This window comes from Myzus persicae, unplaced genomic scaffold, assembly GCF_001856785.1.
Source record: "Myzus persicae strain clone G006 unplaced genomic scaffold, MPER_G0061.0, whole genome shotgun sequence".
Classification (NCBI taxonomy): domain Eukaryota; kingdom Metazoa; phylum Arthropoda; class Insecta; order Hemiptera; family Aphididae; genus Myzus; species Myzus persicae.
The window spans coordinates 415211-437298 of NW_019100758.1; the positions used below are offsets into that span (position 1 = coordinate 415211).

Consider the following 22088-nt stretch of genomic DNA (forward strand, 5'->3'; position numbering starts at 1 on the left):
AGCAAGTTCAAGCAGTTTTTCGATTCGTAGCGCCCTTTTAAAATGAAGGTTTTTACCCATGACACTATTAAATAAATCAAAGCACGAATAGTCACAAGAAAGCCACTGGCTGTGAATTTTGTGTTTTAAAATTATTAATATTAGATTAGATACCTATATTGTATCCAGTGGTTGTCCGGGGTCTTAAGGTGAATAAGTTGAGAACCACTGAACTAGTTATATCAAGTTAATACAAACAAGTAGGGACCGAATCATCTGCCATCGGGCTCTGGGAAAAATAAATTGCGACTGAGACAGGGCTTCAAAATATCTTAAACACCTTCATCCCAACAAGGTCTAATACCATATAAGTGGGTCGATGTAATTATAGTGTTGAACAAAACACTTTCCTCTGATATTTGGAACAATACACCAAAAATCTAATGAAAACTGTCATTACACATATTATATTTAACTGTTGAACCACAGAAAAATACTTAAGTGGCTGAGATGAATACATATATTATGGCGATGCAAATTTGCAATTCTCTGAAAACGAAATCTTAATTAAAATGTAGGTAAGGTTAATTTAACAATAATTATTAAAGTACCTACTTACCTACTACCCATCATTATTCATTAAACGAATGCACAGAACAATAGTGAAAGAGGAGCAAATTATAATTTTGAAATAAATCAAAGTCAGTCTTCATGATGTGGTCAACTAAGTAATATTTATTAGTCTAACTTCAAATAAATCTGTAGTATTTTTTTTTCATCAAACTACAAATCACCGGTTTTATGAAAATTAAATTAGTTACTTAACTGTTAGACGCGGTATTGAGCCTTTTACACTATATCCAATTAAATACAAAAAATGCATTCTGACAATTTTTATCAATATGAGACAATTTGTAGACATTAAGACCACATTTTTAAAGAGATGCTGCGAATAAAAAACATACAAATGCTCATAAATCCTAGCCTAAAGAGTAAGTAATACTTCCATGGTAATTCCGCAGTTGTAATACCATGTGATAAAAAATGTTGGCAACATGAATACGTTTGTGAGCCACATGCATAATTACAATGAAGTATAGAGCCAAAGAAGATTTTAATTATTATCATATATTTTATGTACAAGAGTAATAAAGATAGCTAATGTAGATTAACATGACAAAGTATTAGTTCAATTTTATTTGTGTGTCCAACTGTGCTGTTGTAAACACATTGTTTATTGTGTACGCGGTGATCCATTTAGCGTAAGGCACTAATTGTTCCAGAAAAATTGAACGTTTTTGAAAATATACCATTTGCATAATTTTAATATTACATATCTTTGTTTTGAATGTTTTGATAGTAAAATATATAATTTTTTTTTAGAAACATTTTGTTATTATATGATTTCAAATTATATGAAATAAATATTTTCAACTACTTTATTAGTTTTTTAAATAACCAGTGTCGTACGTGTAATTTATCACATGGTTTATAATTTTAAACATTTTTCCTATGCACTTTTAGGAAATTTATAACGATGTAAATTCCTAAGATATCGGTAAAAGATTAATTTAATGCAGAAAATAGAGAATTCAATGTTAAATGAGAATGATATTTTACTTATTTATATAAACTTATACAATACAACTACCCATCTTGTCTAAAAAAAAAATTCTCTCTATAAATGAATTGAAAATCTTAGGATATAATATATTTATTCAACAGTGCAAAATTTTAAGACCAAATATCGTCAAAATTTAATTTATAAGCAATCAATGTAATCAGATTTAGGTAGGTAGTTCATGAACAAAATAAAAACGAAATAATGCACATTAAAATTTTAGCCATGTGGTAACATATTTTGATAATTATTATACAATTTAAATATTGTTTTTTATATATAAAATTGTTATTTATCATCTAAAGTAATAGATACCTAAAAAAAAGTTAAAAAAAAAAAAATATGTATATATACTGATATACAACAACTTTGTTGGTGTTATAAATAAGTAGGTAAATATGGTTAGTATTGTAAATCAGACTCGAAAGTTTTTCACCCCTACGATAGAACGCATTATTTTGGCTGGCTGAACTTACCTACTATGATTTGTCGAATGATCTTTTTTCGGTATTAGTGGAAAGGGATTAGCCTGTATCTCGATTCTTGAAATTGATGTGAAATTAATGTGACAGGAATGTTCTTCAACGATGATGGTAGGAAAGGGTAATGCTCTTACAAATTCCCTGAATATATATAATATCTACACACATAATATATTATATTTATACCCATCGAAAGTAGTACAGTAAATTAATAAATGGATATTTATTCAAAAAATATTTTTAACTTGGTCTTCTCAAAAGTATGCTTATGAATTTGAACATACAAATCAACAAAATTTAAACAGTTTATTATCTTCTCAACCAAAATATGGCAAATCCAAAAATAAATTATAGTTTACATGCGTATACAAATAATGAATTATAATATGATAAAACAACTCGGACTTAATTCATGGATAAGCCCATTAAGTACTCTTGTTATTACTGACTGTTGTTACTAATTTATTATTAGCGGTTAAAAGTGATAAGCTGAAAAGGGAACTCTGTTGTATGATGTATATGGTATTTTAGCTTTTGTTCATGAATATTATACTACATGTAGCATAATCATGAATGTCTTGGGTCAATCAATCGGATTTCGTCTTTTTATTATATTGCCTGGTGCGGACTTTAAAATAAAACTCATCGAGTCAGTTATGACATGGATTTGACATCACAGATTCAGACTACAGAAATGTTGCGTATTTTGTTGATTTAAAATCTGTTTAACTGAACATTAAATTATACACCAGAGGATTAGTCTATGATACCTTTTAATATAGAAAGTACTATTTTAGAGTACAATGTGGAAAAATCCGAATGGCTATCTCATCGCTTCTCGGTATTACTCATTATTACTTGATAATATATTTCTAGAACGAACTGTATACTAACAGTATATTATACTTGTATAGAGTAAATGTTCTTGAGAATATTTTTTCAACTAAATTTTACAAAAATAATACTTCATATAATTTGAGAGAGGACAATATTTTCAACTTCATTATGATATTAGATACAATACAAAAATAAACATATTAAATGGATACCCAACACCGAGTTACACATACGTTCAATAATAAACAACGTACATAATATAATAATAATATTATGTAGACAATGTTGAAAATAAACGACTGTAAAACAGTAGACCGAACGAACTTGGGTCATAACATAATATTATATACTGCATTTACTATTATATTATACTATTATACAAAAACGTGGAATATGAGATACTTAAAGGGTTTAAGAAAAAATAAAAGGAAAAACAACGGAATAACGTCGTACCTTAATAGTTATTTTTTCATTTGTTGATAAATGTATTCTTTGTTTTAAACAATATAAAATATGAACACAAAGCAAAAATATATAGAGACAACTCGGTGTGGAAAACTTCAAACTGTTTTTCGAAATGAGGAACAGCCGTCGTCGTGATGAAAAAGGTTATGTTCGAGTAATCTCCAACAATGCGATATCCCCGCCTACCGTTGCGTCAACATTTTGATGTGTTTACAAGACAAAGAAAAGAATATCAATTACGGTTGTGTCGATGATACGTACAATATTATATACCTACGCTGCGAGGTGATCGAATTTCGTGTTACAGTCGTAAAACAAGAACATTTGTGAACAACAGAAAAAAAAAAATAATGACAATATGTTCTTCGTGACATTATGACGCCGTCATCACACGAATTCAGCACAAGTTTGACGCAAAAGTAATCTACACGAGTATGAAAGTGAAAAACAACCTGTGCATAATAATGTTTAGATGAAAACAAAAAATGATGAGGATAAATGTGAATTTTCAGAATAAACTCAACACGACTACGACTGCTGGTGGTTCCAAAGCAACTACCAGATAAATCCATTTTTTCAAGAAAAAGTAAAAGCTGTATTTTTTTTTTTTTTAATCTAAATTTTTAGAATAATTTTATTTACACCATTAGCTTTTAATATTCAAGTTTATTTCATCGTATAGAAATAATGCTTACATTGTCTCTCTTAGAATAATTAAAAAGTTAATGACGCGCTGCCGAGTTGTCAGGTTTTTGCTCAAATATCTCATGTTATTTAAAAGTGCAAGTTATTTAATTATTATGTAAAAATAAAATATGAAAAAAAACTGTTGTACTTAATTTATAATATTTATAATATTATTTTGTCGTGTTTAAAGAACAAAATCAACTAACAAAACATTTATTGAGTTATTTGTTTCTTGTACTCGATAAAAAAACAGATAACTAAAATTTTACTAATAAGTAAATACTATTATGTACTGGAGTCTTGCCTCGTCGTTATTCGTTTGCTTCACCCACCTGTGAATTATTTTTTAATTATCATAATAATATAACCAACCTTTATTTTAAAAAAAACAAAATGGAGTTATCTGGTTGTTGTATCTAATCTTTGAGTCCACCTTACATGGTCTATAGCAGTGGTTCCCAAAATATGAGGAGCACCTACACTGGGAGTGGACAACTCTTGGCAGGAGAGGTAAGAACCGAGAAGTAAATATTGATATTTTTTAATAAATATTAATTTTGTTGAAACGTCTTAAATATTCTAAAAAAATATTTCACTATATCAGTTTAACTTTAAGTCACGTTATACAATAATATACTTGATTCGGAGATTTCCGTAATAGTTATTTATTTATGGAAGCCACAATTCATTTTTTATAATTTTTAGTTAGGCGTGAACTAAAAAAGTTTGGGAACCGCTGCTCTGCAGTAAAAGACAATCGAGGAACCGTGTTCGTGTAATTTCTCACTCGAACCTTTGCACAGACCTTCATGTTGTTCAATAATAGTATAGTCGAGCTTACTTGTCGTTTATGTTCCAAACATACGAAATTTAATCTTTTGTGAACGATGATAATTATTTCATTTTCGAATGACGGTCATCGGGTTTCTCCGCGTCTAGCCCAACCACGTCAAACGTGTCATGGTGTATCAGATCGGTGCAGCGTGATTACCCTACAAAAACTTGCCTCATAGGACACCTCAGAGAGAGTATTCGGATTTCGATAATTAGTTTTGTTTGTTTGAAAGATGAAGGCTTAATTAAATTCTGTTTGAACCATTGCTTTAAAAGTTCTACTTTTATAAAGCGTTATTTAAAGTTAAATGAAAGATTGGACTTCAGTGAGGTCCTGAAAACAGTTTTATTCTTTCAGATAAGAAAAAAAAATGTTGAAAACCCATCAGTTCTAAAAACAAAAACAACTGTACAATATTGTTACGAATTAAAATCCATAAAAAATGTGTTCGTTAAAATGTAATTTCCCTGAAATTTAATTCTCAGTATTTATAAATATTGGATTCATGCGATTCCTTGATTTCCATATTACGCATTTCAACTATCTGCAGTTATAGTGTATAGTAATAATATTTATACAATTGGTATTAATAAGTGTAGAGACTCCTTTTTAATGCAATTAAAATTGTTTTTTTCCATATATTATAGAATTTATTTTTCATCCAGTTTGAGTTTAAATGTTAGTCAAAACGTCTAACTATTCTATAATAATATGCCCTGATGTGGATAAAAAAAGAACTGTGCATAAAAATGTTTATGAAACGCTTCCTTCAGTCAGTTGTCAATGAATTATTTGTCGGAGTTACTGCCCAAATCTTTCGTGGAAATTTGGATTCTCTGTGAATACAATTTTCTAAGTAAACGTGTGATTATATTATGTAGAAGCTATAGAAATGAGATAAAAATAAATTATCAATGACGTATGCCAGTGGTAAGAAAGCTAGAATCGTTTTAAAGTTCTTCGGTTTCTTTAAAATATGTGTAAAGTTATTTCGTGGTTTTTCACATTAAACCAAAGCCATATAACAATACATTATTATTTGTAATAAGTAAGTAGATTGTATATGTGTAGATTATAAACAAAATGCAAGGCAGTATTATTTTGCAAAAGTCCCATGATCAAAAAATGCACATGTTTTATACAAAAAAATATTAATTGCATATTTTGTAGATTTAATGAATTTTGATATGGTTTTATTTTTCATGAAACAAAATTGTTAATATTATCAACAATAATGTCGTTTGGTTTGAAAAAAAAATACTGCGATTTACATTATTGAATCAGGAACAATAGGCATTTGTTTTCGTATATCTTCATAATATATCAATTTCGTAAATAAACGTGTATAATATGTATTAATTGTATAAGAATTAGTTTGTTTATTAAGTTATTTTTTGATTAGTTTATTTGACTTGGTTGATAAATTATCAGCTCTAGTATTTCGTTTATGTAGAGACATTATTTTATATCGATATAAAAAAAATCTTTTTCAGAAGTTGTGGAACAATTTTGGTAATATTTTTGGGAAATAATTCAAATAAAATTTCTCTAAATACCTGTAGTGAACAATTTGGTCATTCAATTATTTAACTGAGCTTATTTATCCGTATACTTTATTCTCAAACAAAGTGAACAATTAATATAAACAATAACTAAGTTTGTTACAGAGACCAAAATATTGAAATTATCAATTTAGTAAAAAGTTTGTGACTATGACGTATTCAATGGACAATGGTATTATACGAGTTATACTGATTATATCATATAAAAACATTTATTGCGAGTGAGATTTAATTACAAAAATAAAAAGTAAATTGTTCTGCAATGACATATTATGTTTCATTTTTGATCATTATTAAGTATGGATATTTTCATTTCGTATTTTTTTTCTTTGAGGTCTGTGTTATCGCATTTTATTGGAATATACAATAATAATTATCATTATAAGTAATTATTATTATTTTTCACAGTGGCCATAAACATGATAATACAACATGTTGTTTAAAAAATACTTTAAATGGACTTTATAGACTATATAGTGACCAAACGTGATTCGACATTGGACAAAAATGGAACCCAAAGTTATTATGATTTCGTTACCAAGTGTGTCGTGTTTTGTGGTACAAACGTGTTGTAGCAGTTACAGACGCGATTTATGTCACTGAAACACGATTGACTCAAAGAGCTCGTTATAATAATATGAAGCTAATAAAATATTTTTACTCTGGAATGCCGCTTTGATAAACAAAACTTAAAATCTATATGTTTGATGTAGCTTGATGAATAATAGATATTTTGTAATTTAAAAACAGAGCCATACACAACCGAGTGAAGAAAAATGACCCCCATCTCCCCCCCCCCCACGGGGTATCGGCAGTTTTAATTAATGGCGAAACGTAGTTAAAGTTACAATATAAAAGTATTAATTTACATTGCTTATAACAACGATATAAATAAAATCATTTTTAATTTTCAATCAACTACACATAATTACTTATGATTTAAATTTTTATTTTTTTTGAGTAAATAACCTAAATCAACATAGGAATGAATAAAAGCATCATCTACCTAGATATTACTAGTTATTAAGTGGCTTACATTAAATTCAACTATCAATTCACATTTGTCATATTTATATTTATACATTGATTTACCTATGTTAATAGTACCCTCAGTTAGTCGAGAAGTTTCAGCGTCGATGATAAAATATATTAGTTTGCTGGATGCCTGTAGCGATGTAAGTCCTACAAAAAGACATTGAATATTATTTTTATTTTTTTTTCATTTAAAATTTCCGTTTCAGGTTTTAAGATAGTACCTATATATTATGTTTTTACTGGCAACTTTCTACAACACTATATTAAAAAACAATATTTTATAGATAACTTGAGACTTAAATATTACCAGGGGCGTATTTACGGGGGTGGATCTGGGGACAGATCCGCCCCCATGGCTCTTTGAGATTGTATAATATAAATTATAATATTATGTACTAATTATTAAATTCTAATATATAGAATATAGATATTAATTGATAAGTTAGGTTTGATAATTATCAAAAAAATTATTTATGATAACAGAGGTTTTTGATATTATCATTAAATTTCTCGTAGCCACGGTTATAGTTAAATGGTTAATCTCACGGCTAGTTGAGAACGCAAGTCAATAGCAATTTGCAATTAGCAACTAGGTATGGTTCTACAATATAAAACCTAAAACGTATTGTTCGTTGGCTCCGTTCCTATGTTCATCCGGTCGGTCGTTCGTCGGTCGGTCATACGGTCTGTTTACCGTTACACAAATACACAATACGATTTTTATTTAGTTTATACTGTTTATAGTTAATGTTCATTTCATACATTCTTACTTTATGTTTGTGACTATTATTTTTTTTCAATAATAATATCATCATGAAGGCAGTTAATCCAAAAATAACTTCCTTTTTTACAAGTAAGGGTAACCTTGGAGTTAAAAGGCCGTGTGAAGATGAAGATTCTGATTCAGAAAACTCAAAAAATAATCAGCCACAGGTACCTATTTGTAACGATGTAATTTCAACCGATATAAGTTTGTTTGTCAATCGACGTCTATCTGACGAAGAAAAACTATTGGTAAGAGTTAATTATTATATAGATTATAAGACTATAGGTAATTAAAATGGTATTTTGACTGTTCAAGGTTTTAAAAAATGTATGGAAGCCCCAAAAAAATTATGACTTTCCGTTATTGGAACTTAATAAAGGCAGGAGCTTAAAATTTGCTGAGATGAAAAGATGAGCTGGCATTAGACCCAAGAAAAATTGACCTTCTTTTATAAGTATTAAATGAGACTACTGAGATTGTTACTGATTATATTAAGATGTAATATAATATGAAAATTATATATTATAAAAATAAATATTTATATGCAATTTAAAGTAATTATGTCATTGTTGTGTTGTTGGGGGGTGTGGGGGGCGTAGCCCCCCACGGGTCTGTTTACTACAGTTCTTGTCATCCACCCCCTAGAAAAAATCCTAAATACGCCACTGAATATTACCACACCTGTTCGTGCATAAATTAATATCAAACTAATGATTACTATTTTTTAAACAGCTGGTAAATAACGGGTGTTTTAAGTAAATTTACTTGGAAATTCCCGGATTATCAAAAATGCTTGAGAATCAATTACTACTTATTAATTATTACGACGTTGATTATAAATATCGAATTTGAATTAGATATTCAAATTTGTTGATCAAAATATAATTTATGATTAAACTATTGAAAATGAAAAAAAATTAAGACGTAATTTTCTTTCAGTCGATAATAATTCATAATACAAACAAATCTAACATTAAAAAAAATAAAATGTTCGTTGTACATATAGCATGTTCATTGGAGTGTTATCAATGAATGGAGTGTAAATAAAGTTGTCCAGTAAAGTTGTCAAGTGTGTCAATGTCTTGATATACCATTATACCTATAATATTATATGGATATTATATATTACAATAGGCTTTCAAATACAAAGTGTAAAGTCGTCGACCATGGTTAATCACAAATTAAATAATAATTAATGTTCTGTGTTCTAACGGAAAGTTCAATTTGTGACAAAAATGAATCCTGTCAGGTAATAAATATTATGATAATCGAAATATAATTTGAATGTTTTATGATTAAATAATATTTCAATAAACGAACCAATTGAGTCTTGGACTCCCAACATAGTTAATATGTTATGAACAATTTCCTATAATTATTTTGTATTATGTAGTTAGAATATAATATTATTATATTATAGCTGATGTCATTCACATTTTTTATTTATCATATCATAGTATATTAATAAATGATAATTTGAAATTTATTATTATTATTATGTGGACCATCAATCTTATTATAAAGTATAATGATTATTTGTGCGTCCACCCGGGTAGATATTTTAAACGAAAAACAAATGTTCTTACTTTAGCAAAGTATTGTCAATAATAATAACACGGTTGCTAACATACCACATTAACGTTAAAATGTGTTTACCAGTGAGTGAATTCAGTTCGGTTTCAATTTCTGAGTAATTCTTAATTTCAGATTGACGATCGTCTATATTAGTCAATAGATTTAGGTAAATGCGTCAGAAAGATTACTAGTTTCGTTAAACTTTGATGAAATGTGATTCAAATCAACAGTAACCAGTATTAGACATAGACTCAATAAACACCCAATTAATCATATTCGAATGGTATTAACCAAAACGTTGATTCTTTTTCTCGTGAAGATAATATATTACACTATACATGATTACATTAGTCCTTGCCATGTAAATAAACAGCATTTAACTATAACAAATTAAATTCATTAACAGTCTAAATAAATTACTTTATTCTAAAATTAACACTATACTGTCTTTTCATTAAAAATAAAATATTCTAACCAAAAAAAAAAATTGAAAAATATTATGTTTTTCTTGTGTTGAATTTAACAGTCTCGTGGACAAGGTATTCCAGACGAGTATAAGTATGTGTATTCAACTTTCACAGTGGTAAATTATTTTCCAAGATTTATCGTAAAATCATTTTGATAACGACCTATTAATAGTGGCTGAACCACAACCTGTGTTTTATTTATTTGGAGCGGATTTAAGATTTTCCACGGCAACGCGTTTTATGTTTCTTACGTCTAATTTTAACGACTGCACTATAAAATGTCATTTGTTTACCGTCATTTGTCGAGTTGTGAACACATTATTCCGATCAATTGACATGGACGTTCGACAGATAACCATAACAATCGACACGGGTTTCGGAACGTCGAACGAGCCGTGTCCGAGATCAAAGCAAAAATCACTTGGCGGCAGCACCGTCAGGGCCGGGACGTCCGGAGCTGCAGTTTCGACGGCTGCAGAACCGTCGGCGGGAGGGAAATTCGACAAGAAAATGAAACTGGTTATCAACGGAATGGCGAGGCCAACGCACAGCGAGTCGTCCAATCGTCACCGAGCAGTGGCAATGGTGCAGCGCAGCCGGTCGCCGATCCGGAGCCCCATGCCAAAACTGCCATACCCGCCCAAACACAAGACCAACGACACCTGGAAGAAAGTTCCACCGATACCGAAGCTGAAGTCGTGCACTGGACCTGTGACGATCAAGCTCACCTGGGATGACGGCATCGGCTTCGGGTCCCATCGACTGTATGCGTCGGTGGCGGGCCAGGAACTGTTCGCGTGCGTGTTCGAAGGCGGTGCCGACGACGCGAAATGGGAACCGTTGACTTTCGTTCGGGCCCTTCGGCCGAGCCACAAACGGCGGCAACACATTAGCTGTGAGATGACCGATTTGGTCACAGGAGTCGAATATTACTTTGCGGTCCGCTCGGTGGACGCACACGACAGACGTGGACCTTTCGCCTTTGTATACGCTCGACTCTGATATCGGCGTCAACGAGACTTTGAATCATCTCTTCAGTTTGTCAAATTTTTGCCATCACACTTCTCGAATCTTAGGAAATTAACTTATTTCAGCCTCCTTGGCTGTCGATATTACTGTGTAATAATTAGCATTAAACGAGCTTAGTAAGGGAATACATTCTTTATTTATGTTGATAAACAGTCCATATCGTACGGTGTTTATTAATATTATTTTCTATTATATTATTATATTTAGTACTGTAAAAATATAAATCAAAAAGTGGCTATCGCTGTAATGAAATATAAAAATTCATTATGTACGTTAAACGGTCCTGTACGAAGAATTTCGGTAAGTTGTTTTTCGTACGCTGTTTGAAATTTAAAATCGTTAAGTTAAATGATCATTTTGTGTTTATCAGTTGTATTTGGATTCGATTCTGTTTGTTCGCATCTTACTATGCAGGAAATCGAAAGTCTTATTATGATATCGAAGATGGAGCGTTTTTAGTATAACACTTCGCCAAATAGAAAAACTCTCATTCCTTGTGATTTGGTAAAATTTTGATTGGTTTGTTTTGTTCGAAATATGAAGGCTTCATGCAAATCCTATTAGACTTTAAAAACTCTTTTTCAGAAACTGAACAATTTGCCATTCATCACAAATTCTTTACTATATTTCTGGTGTTATTTGTAGTTAGCTCCAGGAAATCAGAGTCCATTTCAGTCTGAATGAAGATTCTCATTAAAAAAAAGAATTATAATTCTTGATCGTTAAATAGTTTTATTTTATTTTTCTATACACCTTATTAAATGGCTACTTTGTCTTCAAATATTAAGAAACTCTTAACATTTTTGCTCCTTCATACCTAATATTTCTAAGACTTTTCTGATGCATAATAGTCAACTTAAGTATTTATTCTCATTAACCGATCAGATCTACTCAGTAGGCAATAATTGTTTCATCCTTATAATATTTTGAAACCAAATATTTAAATTATCTACCCTATACAAATATATCTTTAATAAATATATTAGGACATCGAAAATACTTTTGCTTATTAACAATTTTGGATTTATATTTAAATATTTAATTATTTTTAATACATAAAACGCTTACGGAATTAAATTAAAACTAATTTTTTTCATATTTTATTATTTTCAATTAGGTACTATGCACATAGCGTTTAATAATCAGCAATTATAAAACTTACATTTATTTAACTTTAATATATGTATTGCATAGATTCGGTTCACTTCACCTTCATAAATCGAAGATTCCAGTTAATGTATAATATATATAATTATACTTTCAAATGTATAAATAAAATAATAAAACCGCAACCGATAAAAATTGAAAAAAACTTAGGTGTTACATTGCACTAAAATATCAGTGTATCAAATATTAAGCTTGAATATTTTAAACCAAAATTGATTGGAAATATCGATTTAAATAATAGAAACTGTAGGTTAAGTGCTTGATATATTTTCTTTCTGACTATGTTGTAGGTGTGCAGTATCTACGTAATCTTGATGTATACATGACAAAACATTCAATTTAAGGGTTCACCTGAATAAAAACATTTGTCTTTTTAACAAGGGTGTCTTCATATGCACTTCGGGCAATGTAAATACTTGAATAACATTTATTGATTTTATGTTGTACTCGACTGTGATATCACTCACTACTAAATTTAATAGATACAGTCATGGATGTAAACGACGTAATATGTGTATAAACTTCTTTCGTGTAGTAGTTACCATGTAAAAGGTATATTGATTCCAAAAAATTGACTCATTGCAAACTGCATTTCCATTTCTATTTCCACTTTAATTACTTGAACGAGCATTGCAAGATTAAATTTTTTAATATAACGGATTTCTCAAATCGTAGGTAGAGGAGATAAGATTATAGCATAATAAAATGTAATGTAATATGTTCCATTAGGCACAATATATTATTATTATTATTGCTATTCGTGATATTTTCTGAGCATTACTAATAATTATCAGGTGATAATGATATTAGTTCATATTATATAATATTTGAGATGAACAAATAAGATAATATTATATATACTTAGCTCATATATGTATACTTTCTTGTAGATATGATGGAATATTATTTAATCGAGGGCGTTTCTGGTGTGTAATACGGGAAGAGATAAATAGAGAAACAAGCGGAACTGAATGCCTTGGAGATGAGTGTAACATAAGTTAAGAGAAGGAAACCAAAGAATAAATAAAGATTGAAGTTGATATAAAGTATAATATATGTATATTTGTATACAGTACAGAAGATATAAAACAGTATATATATATGGGTGTATGATCGTACATCACACACTTTGAATTTGATTCTGAGCGTTATTTTCTTGGGAAAAATCTTTGTAAAAAATAACTATTTGACGTCAGTGAAGAAAATATTTTGTGTAACTTAGTGCGTCAGAACAAAATCGTATTTTTTGGTTTCTGTGTTTAATTGTCACATATCATCAAATATATTGTTTGATTTAATCTACTCATCTTATGAAACAAACAAAGTAACAATTCGTAGATAACATTTAACATTTGACGTTTAACATTTAACATTTAACAGGATGTGTTTGGAGATGAATAGGTATTTTATATTTTTATTGTTGGTTTTTTAACATTACAGTTTGAAATGTTCATTCAGACATGAGAAATGCTATACTTTGTAATATTCTAAAATATGCTACACTTTATACCGAAGTTATACGATTTATATTCATTCCATTCTTGGAGTGGATACATGATAAAGTGTGTGCAATTGATTTTTCGTAAGGTTTTAGTTCTTATGATTACGAATTAGTTATAAAAAAAAATGCATTTATGATTCGTAGGATTCTCATATAGATAAAAAATATTGAGTATCCTGGTTTTTGACTGCCATTGGTCGTGTGATGAGGTATTTGTTAGTACTAATATCGTTCTGTACTAGCATAGTGAGAACAATTCTCTAAATGCAACATTAATAATAATATCGTATTGAAAATCAATATTTTAGCCTAAAAATAAAATGTTATATCTATGTAATTATATGTGTATGATAAGATAAATATTTGAATAAATTATGTTTAAAAGTTATTTTAATAGTGTGCCAAATATTTCTTAACAAATTTATCTTAAACATTTAAAACATAAAAATAACTTCTTAAAACACTAATAACGTAGGAAAATATAAAATATAGACGTGAGCACCCATAACAGATTGACTATGTATTATAGTTGACGTATTTTCGTCAATCTACATTACTACACCTTCTATAATTGAAGTGCTCAGTGGAACAACCGGGTATATCCACTTTTCAGAATTTGTACAGAGCGACCATTTACAAATTTGTTATTCCATTTATCTCCACAGAAAATAATTCACCATATGCACGATAACTCTAAAAATAATAATTATATTTGTCTGATAGGTAATTAAATCATTATCAAGGTATTTCTTCCGTGAATTCTGTCTTACGGTGATGTAAATATACGAGATAATTGGATTTTCCCGGTTGTTCCACCGATCACAGTCATTGTCAATAATAATAGTAGTTCTTTATCATAATAGCTGAATTGATCGACTTCACCCTAAATAAAATTAGTCACTCCACATACATAGATACAAAACCATTGGTATGTCACATGACGAATAATTGTATAATATTAAATAGGTAATACTGACCACTCAGGAGACTAAAATAAGTACATATTTTCTTTATATTCTCCACTTGTGTAGGAACCTACTAGTGACAGAAAATTTTACAAACTGACGTACTCAACCCATGTCTCGGTTTTGGTACAAAAGTCAGATCGTCGTTTTAACACAGCGCATGGCCCAAAACTGTCGTGAACGTCACCGGGCGATTACATGAGGTAAAATCACTAATATTCTAACCTTCTGGCTATATGGGTTGTATCGAAGTTGATGGGACGCTAGAGACTTGTAATACTTATAATGGCCTGTACTGGCCATTACCTTAACAACCTGTGTTTTATTTATTTTTGAGTGGATTTAAGATTTTCCACTGCAACACATACTAGGCTTGTTACGCACAGTTATGATACCCAAATTATAAAATGTAATTTGTCTTCTACCATTCGCCAAGTCACAAACTCTTTGTTCCGATCACCTGACATGGAGGCCCGAAAGGTAACCATTGCAATCGAAGTCTGTGGAAATACCACTTTAAATTTCCGCTCCCAAAATCAAGGCGAAAATTAGTTAGTGGCGGATCCGTTGGTTCACCGTATATTCCGTTGATGGTTTTGTAACGAACAGAACAATTAATATCATACAATCTTATCGTGACATTCATAGAAAGCGTTTGATATCCGTGACGTTTTATTTAAAGCATTCTCGACGCGACCGTCAATATTTAAATATAATATGTACGTAGGAACGGTTCTATTTAGTGTTATCTTCCTTATGACATCTCTTTATTTTCTGTGGTACCTGGTTATTGTCAATATAAGAAAACAGAAATCAAATCAAATTCATACCAACTCTAACTCTAATTTAAACGCCTCCCTAGCGTATTTCACGTTTTTAATTGGAAAAATAACCATTGAGAATTTTATATTATTTCAAATATAAATCAAGATTCTTTTTAATTTAACTTTTGTTCTTTGGTCTCTAAAGTTTTGAGGGTAAACATAATTCTTTAATTAATCTAAGTGAACATTGTTATTTATTATTGTTATGTATAAACAATTCTGAGATAGGTACTTACAATCTCCACAGTAAGTAATTTTTATCATAAAATAATTTTTTCTCTTGCGATATATACACGAGGAGGAAAGACTAAGACATTGGTGGAACCCATAGTATATTTTTTATGTTTTTAGTTTGTTGACTTGTTATTTACAGAGTAATATTTATACCATTCCCGTTTCAAGTAGTTTATTGGATTTCTAGGAAATGAATTTGACAAAAATATGGAAACTTAAGGGTTTAATAAAATCTTGAGTGTTGTTGTATTTTGGTTGTTAAATATCATAAAAGTTTCAATTATTAAATCATTGTGGAGTGAATCGTTTTGATATATAATGTGCAGACATTTTATTATGTAGGGCTGTTGATAGTACCTATGAACTTGTGAAGGTTGTGCAAAACTTTAGATCTAAATGTCATAAATCTATACATAAGTATATATTATCTTATTGGTGACTTTTATAATACGATATTTTTAGTATGCATAATGTATGCATATATATATTTTTAAAATTGGTGTAAAGCAATGTAGTCGACTGTTAAATTATTTTTGAATTTAGATGAGAACTCCAGGCTATCATTTTATCATAAGATCCAATACCCAAATACTTTACATTTAATGAAAAAAGGCCATATTGCGGTCTTTAGAAGAATAGATTGGAAATTCAAATTTTTTACGTGAAATGATGTTCAACGAATTTTCTTCTTTATTGACCACTTTTCAATTATTAGCTTTAATTAGTTTTGTAATGAATAAGAAATTTACACAGGTTCAATTTTGAGAGAATGAACCAAGTACGTGAATATTGTTGATCAGTTTGAATTTTTGAAAATGAGGAGTCATATTTATTTTTCCATTGTTTATTTATTTATCCAATTTATTTGTTTTAACTTTTGTATTAACTTGAATTATTTCCGACAATTTATTGGTGGAGCTTGAGATAAAAATAGGGGAAGAGGAGAAATATCAGTGTTTGTATTATGAATTTGGGAGAGCGAATGATGAGTTTTTAAATTATAATATTTTATTTCAAATAGAAATCAAGAAAAGTTAAGAACTACATTATATTTTTTGAGTCATATTACCCTATATGATATTAATATTAATATCAGTTTCGTTAAAAAGGCCAAAAAATACCTAAAAATATTCTTAGTTCTAAGTTTAACTGTACTATCTTATATTTTATTAAATTTCAGTGTTTTTTATGAACGAGAAAAAGTTAATGAACATAGTTTTTGAGCAAATTATTTAAAATATAAAATTATATTTGACACTTTTTAAGGAAAACCAGAAAGCATTAATATCGAAAACAAAAATTACGAATTATTACAGATTCATAAATTATCGTTGTATTAAATTAGGTACACAAACATTTCTAAAACTATTCAGAAAATACAATCTATAAAATAAACATCATTTCAGAAGTGTTAAGAAGCTTAAGAATACTTAATGTTAACAACAAAAGGTCTCTTGACCATGTCACTGACCCCCATCGATTATAAATTAAATAGTCAATATTCAGTAACTAAAGTGTTAGATTATAGTAGCTTTATTAACATTGTTGTCAGATTCATCATATAATATATTTTATTTTACATATATTTAAAGGTATCAGACAGTAGGATGTTATGCCAAAGAAAAATTTCACAGGTAGGTGTATAATACTATTATTATCTTTATAAAAATAATACTGTAAATAGAAAAATATCCTTTTTAGCCGTAAAGTATTTTTAGAGTTTTGAAAATGATAACAGTAATTTATAAATCATTGTTCAATATTTTTTTGAGATTATATTAAACCTAAAAAAAACTCATATAATATATTATAACCATAGTATACCACAAAACACGTTGATATTTTGGTATCAATAATTTAAGTAGAAATAATAATTGTTGTATTTGTCATCGTTATAAACTATAATATTATATGAATCATTTCACCCCAACCACCTGTCACCGCATGCAGTTTATTTGTTATTGAAACGAAAATATTTTTAATTTATTATAACCGCTAAACTTATTCTAGAAAAGGTCAAAACCATTGTTTTCTGTCAAATTAATGGATAATATTATTAAATTAAATTGTAGAACATCACATAGGTCCTATCGTAGGTTCTAGTGTTGTTAATATTATAATATAAAGGTGCTTATATATTATGAAAAAATATATGAAATTGCATAGTTAAAAGCTGAAAAAAGTTACAAAAATAATATTATTATTATGAGAACTGAGAAGAATATTAGAGCATAATGAACAATGGTTAACGAGAGAAAATCATATAAACATTAATATAGTTGAATGAGATTTTTAATCATATGAACTATAGTCCAATTAAGAACTAAAAAATCCTTTTCAGTATCAGTTGTTACGTGGAAGTATATATCAAGTTTAATTGAGGTGTGGCTATTTAAAAACGGGATTTGTGGAAAAGAGTGTTTAGTTTTAATTATTTTACTACTGAATTATGATTTCCTTAAAATATTATATACTCCCAGTCTTTATCTACACATCGCTACATAATTTGTGTTTTCTATTGAAAAAATCAACTTTGTAAGTAGATCTTCCCCTTTTTCTACTCTTTTTCCATTTTGAATCTCATCTCTTTAACAAAGTTTTCACTTTTGGGGATTGGGCTTGAGTCACAGGGTGCTAAATCTTGCTAATATTGAGGGTAATTGTACTGAGAAGTTGAAATTATCTTGCAACAACTGCCTAATGGAGTAATATGAATATACTATGGTGCCAATAGTATCACAAATTATTCACGATGCATGTTTTGTAAAATGTGTAAAACTGTTACTTTCTTTGTATACTTAAACGTTGTTAATATCGAAAAATGTTCTTAATTTGTTTAGTATTTGTATCAATTGTTGGTACGTAAACTATCTTATGGTGTTTGGGCGTGTTCCAGATAGCCAGGGCCTTGTGAAAAACCTTCCAACACTCATTAAAGAGTAAAGACCACTCAAAAATTAGGGTACACATCTTACGTGACAAGACATACAGTATTATAATTCCCAAGCAGTTCATTCAACAATTTAAAATATTCCATTTAAGTATTTATTTTAATTCAACGAGGAATTCAAATTTGTTTTTCCAAATCCAGCAATGTTGTGGTATAGTGTTCAAATCGAACATCGAGTAAACTCAAAATAATTTAATAAAATAGGTATTTATTATTTCATTGTTTAATGTATAAAATCGATGTTAACCAATATAGTTATCCCACCTCGACACATCACAAGAGTATTTCGGTTCTTTTCGAATGATAGTAGTTATGTTTGTAAACTTCCACGGTCCGTAAATCATCGAGTAGGGAAAATATAAATTTCTAATTAATTCCAGAATTATAAGCAAAAAAAAAAAAAACTTGTAATAATGATGTGCCTTATCATAGCAGGATTGCTGCAGGATGTTAAGTCCGTATCCGATTTCCGGGGCATTTCCGATGTAAAACCGACAACGTTTACAACATAATACCGTCATTCGACGATTGGCTGCAACTTGTGCTTTTAATTACAGTTTCAAAATTAACAATATAATTTTAATACTGATCGTATGTATATGCGTAAGCGGATTCTCGAAACGTTGAGGGTCTAAGTCCGATTCAACTAGACTCAAACTCGTGGAGTTGGAGTAAAATTAAGTTATAATCACCGGAACGTATCATAATTCATGAACTACAAGAAAAGCAGATGGATTTAAGATATAATCGTCTTAATAAGTACTACATTCATTAAGTCTTGATTGTTAATAATATTATATCGTTTCCCAAGTGATAAGAATTAATGCATCTCCAAAACACATTATGTTACATTTATATAGAACATAGGTATACATAATATATTTATGTACACATGAAATGTATGATGCATACTGGTTATTATTTTAATAAATCTATAAACATAAACTAAACATTTGCCAACTGATAAAACTAATTGTTAATGTTTTGGAATAGTAATTTGTACCAGATAACTGAAATAGTGTTTAATTTGAAAACAAAAATAAGATTACAAGAGTTGAAGGTTTTCAAATTATTTTTATACTCTTAAAATATATTATATAATTTGTAAATTAAAAACTCTATCACACGATTCATTTGCACTATAGTCTGTAAGTGACTTTAATAATTATTATTCTAGTATTAGACTACATATATTATCATGCGCTAAATAAACGTGGTGGTAATTTTAAGTGTTAACACTAAGTTTCTCAAAAATGATTAAGGTTTTCCGAAACAAGATATTTTTTACATAATCTGAAATCAAGTAAAAAAATAATTTTTACAATTTTTTTATCGTTATAAATGTTCGACATTTTCAATTTTTGTGTGAAATAATCAATCAGAAATTATTAATTTCACACTCAAAAGCACAATATATTTATGAGAATTCAAACAATTTTTTTTTTTAATGTTGTTTTGAAATACATTTAAAACAATATGTTGAAAAAAAATATAGTAAAAAATATAATAAAAAAGTCATACAAATTGTTATCTTTTTTAATATATAGTAATGAGTTTTAAATGATATTCTGCGCAAAACGATACATTTCGACACTTAATTATTTTATTTCGAATAATAATATGGTAAGATTGTTGCCTATGGATTTAAAATAGTTTAGCCTTTAAATAGATGATACCAAAGTAAACCAGGTGTTAATAGCTACTACACAGGTTATAGTTTTAGGAAATATGATTTTGCAATGTATACGAAAGTTTTGCGATCACCGCATCATTTCTAATGGACTTATTACATGATTTCAGCCAGTTCGTGTAAAAACAATGGCGATCACTCGTTCCAATTAAACTAAAGAAGAATATTGTATGTTTACACACGGAATATTTCCTATTATTGTACACTCGGAACGTCGCAATTTCATCGATTCGTATTATTTCAGTGTATTTACAATATGTCAACTGCCACATATATATATTATTATTACGTATATAGTAGGATTATTATTCATTATTAATGATAATAGGTACATATTTTATACCATCGATGGAGTACGTCGGTGGACATGATATTTATTGTTTTCCATAGTAATTACTAATTTAAAATACACATAATATTATTATATGATTCAGCGATACCGTTGTCGCGATATTACAACGAATTTGACTATAACTTGGTTCGTAAACATTTGTTTTTATTTTTTACAAGCACGGTGATCGTTGTAATATTTGTATCGATAATAATCGCCAATAGTACACCGTTCTTTATTCCCATTGATATTTTGCATAATATATTTCAAAACTATCGAGTTCTGTAGTACAGAATATATATTATTTCATCTTGCATTTATTTTGGATTTTTGATTTCAACATATTATTTTTATTTATGATAGGTTTTTTACTAATTAATGCTAATACATATTATATTATACTATACTTTGTTGAGTGCGTCATCGTTTTACGTTATGGTATTAATAGTTTTTCATTGGATAATATTATTATTATTATTATTCAGTGCTAAGTACAGTTGTTGAGATATTACGACGAATTTGTTGAGACTTCAACTTGGTTCGAATAGATTCATTTCTATTTTTTTTTCAAACACGATTATGATCGTTACAGTATTTATTTCGTTAATAATCATACGCCGTTCCTGACTCCAATTGATGTTTGGCATAATTATGTAACTAGTGAAACCTGTAGTACAAAATACTACAACTTGAGTTTATCTTGAATTTTTGATTTTCACAAGTTATTTTTATTGGCCGTCATAGTTTAAGCCCTACATTCAGTATTTATGATATGCTCAAATCATCTATTGAAAAAAATAAAACATATTTTGTTAGTTATACCAAATAATATAATATGCCTGCTACAATACTGTCAATAATGTAATATCGTACAATATTTTACAAGCAATTAACTGATTAATCAGTTTTTTTTTTATTTGATTTATGTAATGTAACATAAATCGTTTTTAATCTGCAGTTTATTTATATCAGTTTATTAGACAGAAATATAAAAGTTTATTCGTCTTATCTGTATTGTATTGCATCAATATTAATTCGTTTTAATGTGTGGAGTCAAACATTACATAGAACTATGCAAACATAAAT

General features: G+C 28.8%; 1 protein-coding gene across 1 annotated transcript in view; it reads right to left on the bottom strand.

Annotated features, from left to right (window-relative positions):
• Window positions 1–22088, bottom strand: part of LOC111042823 (leukocyte tyrosine kinase receptor-like) — a 319549-nt gene that overhangs the window by 92596 nt on the left and 204865 nt on the right. The window lies entirely within an intron of this gene.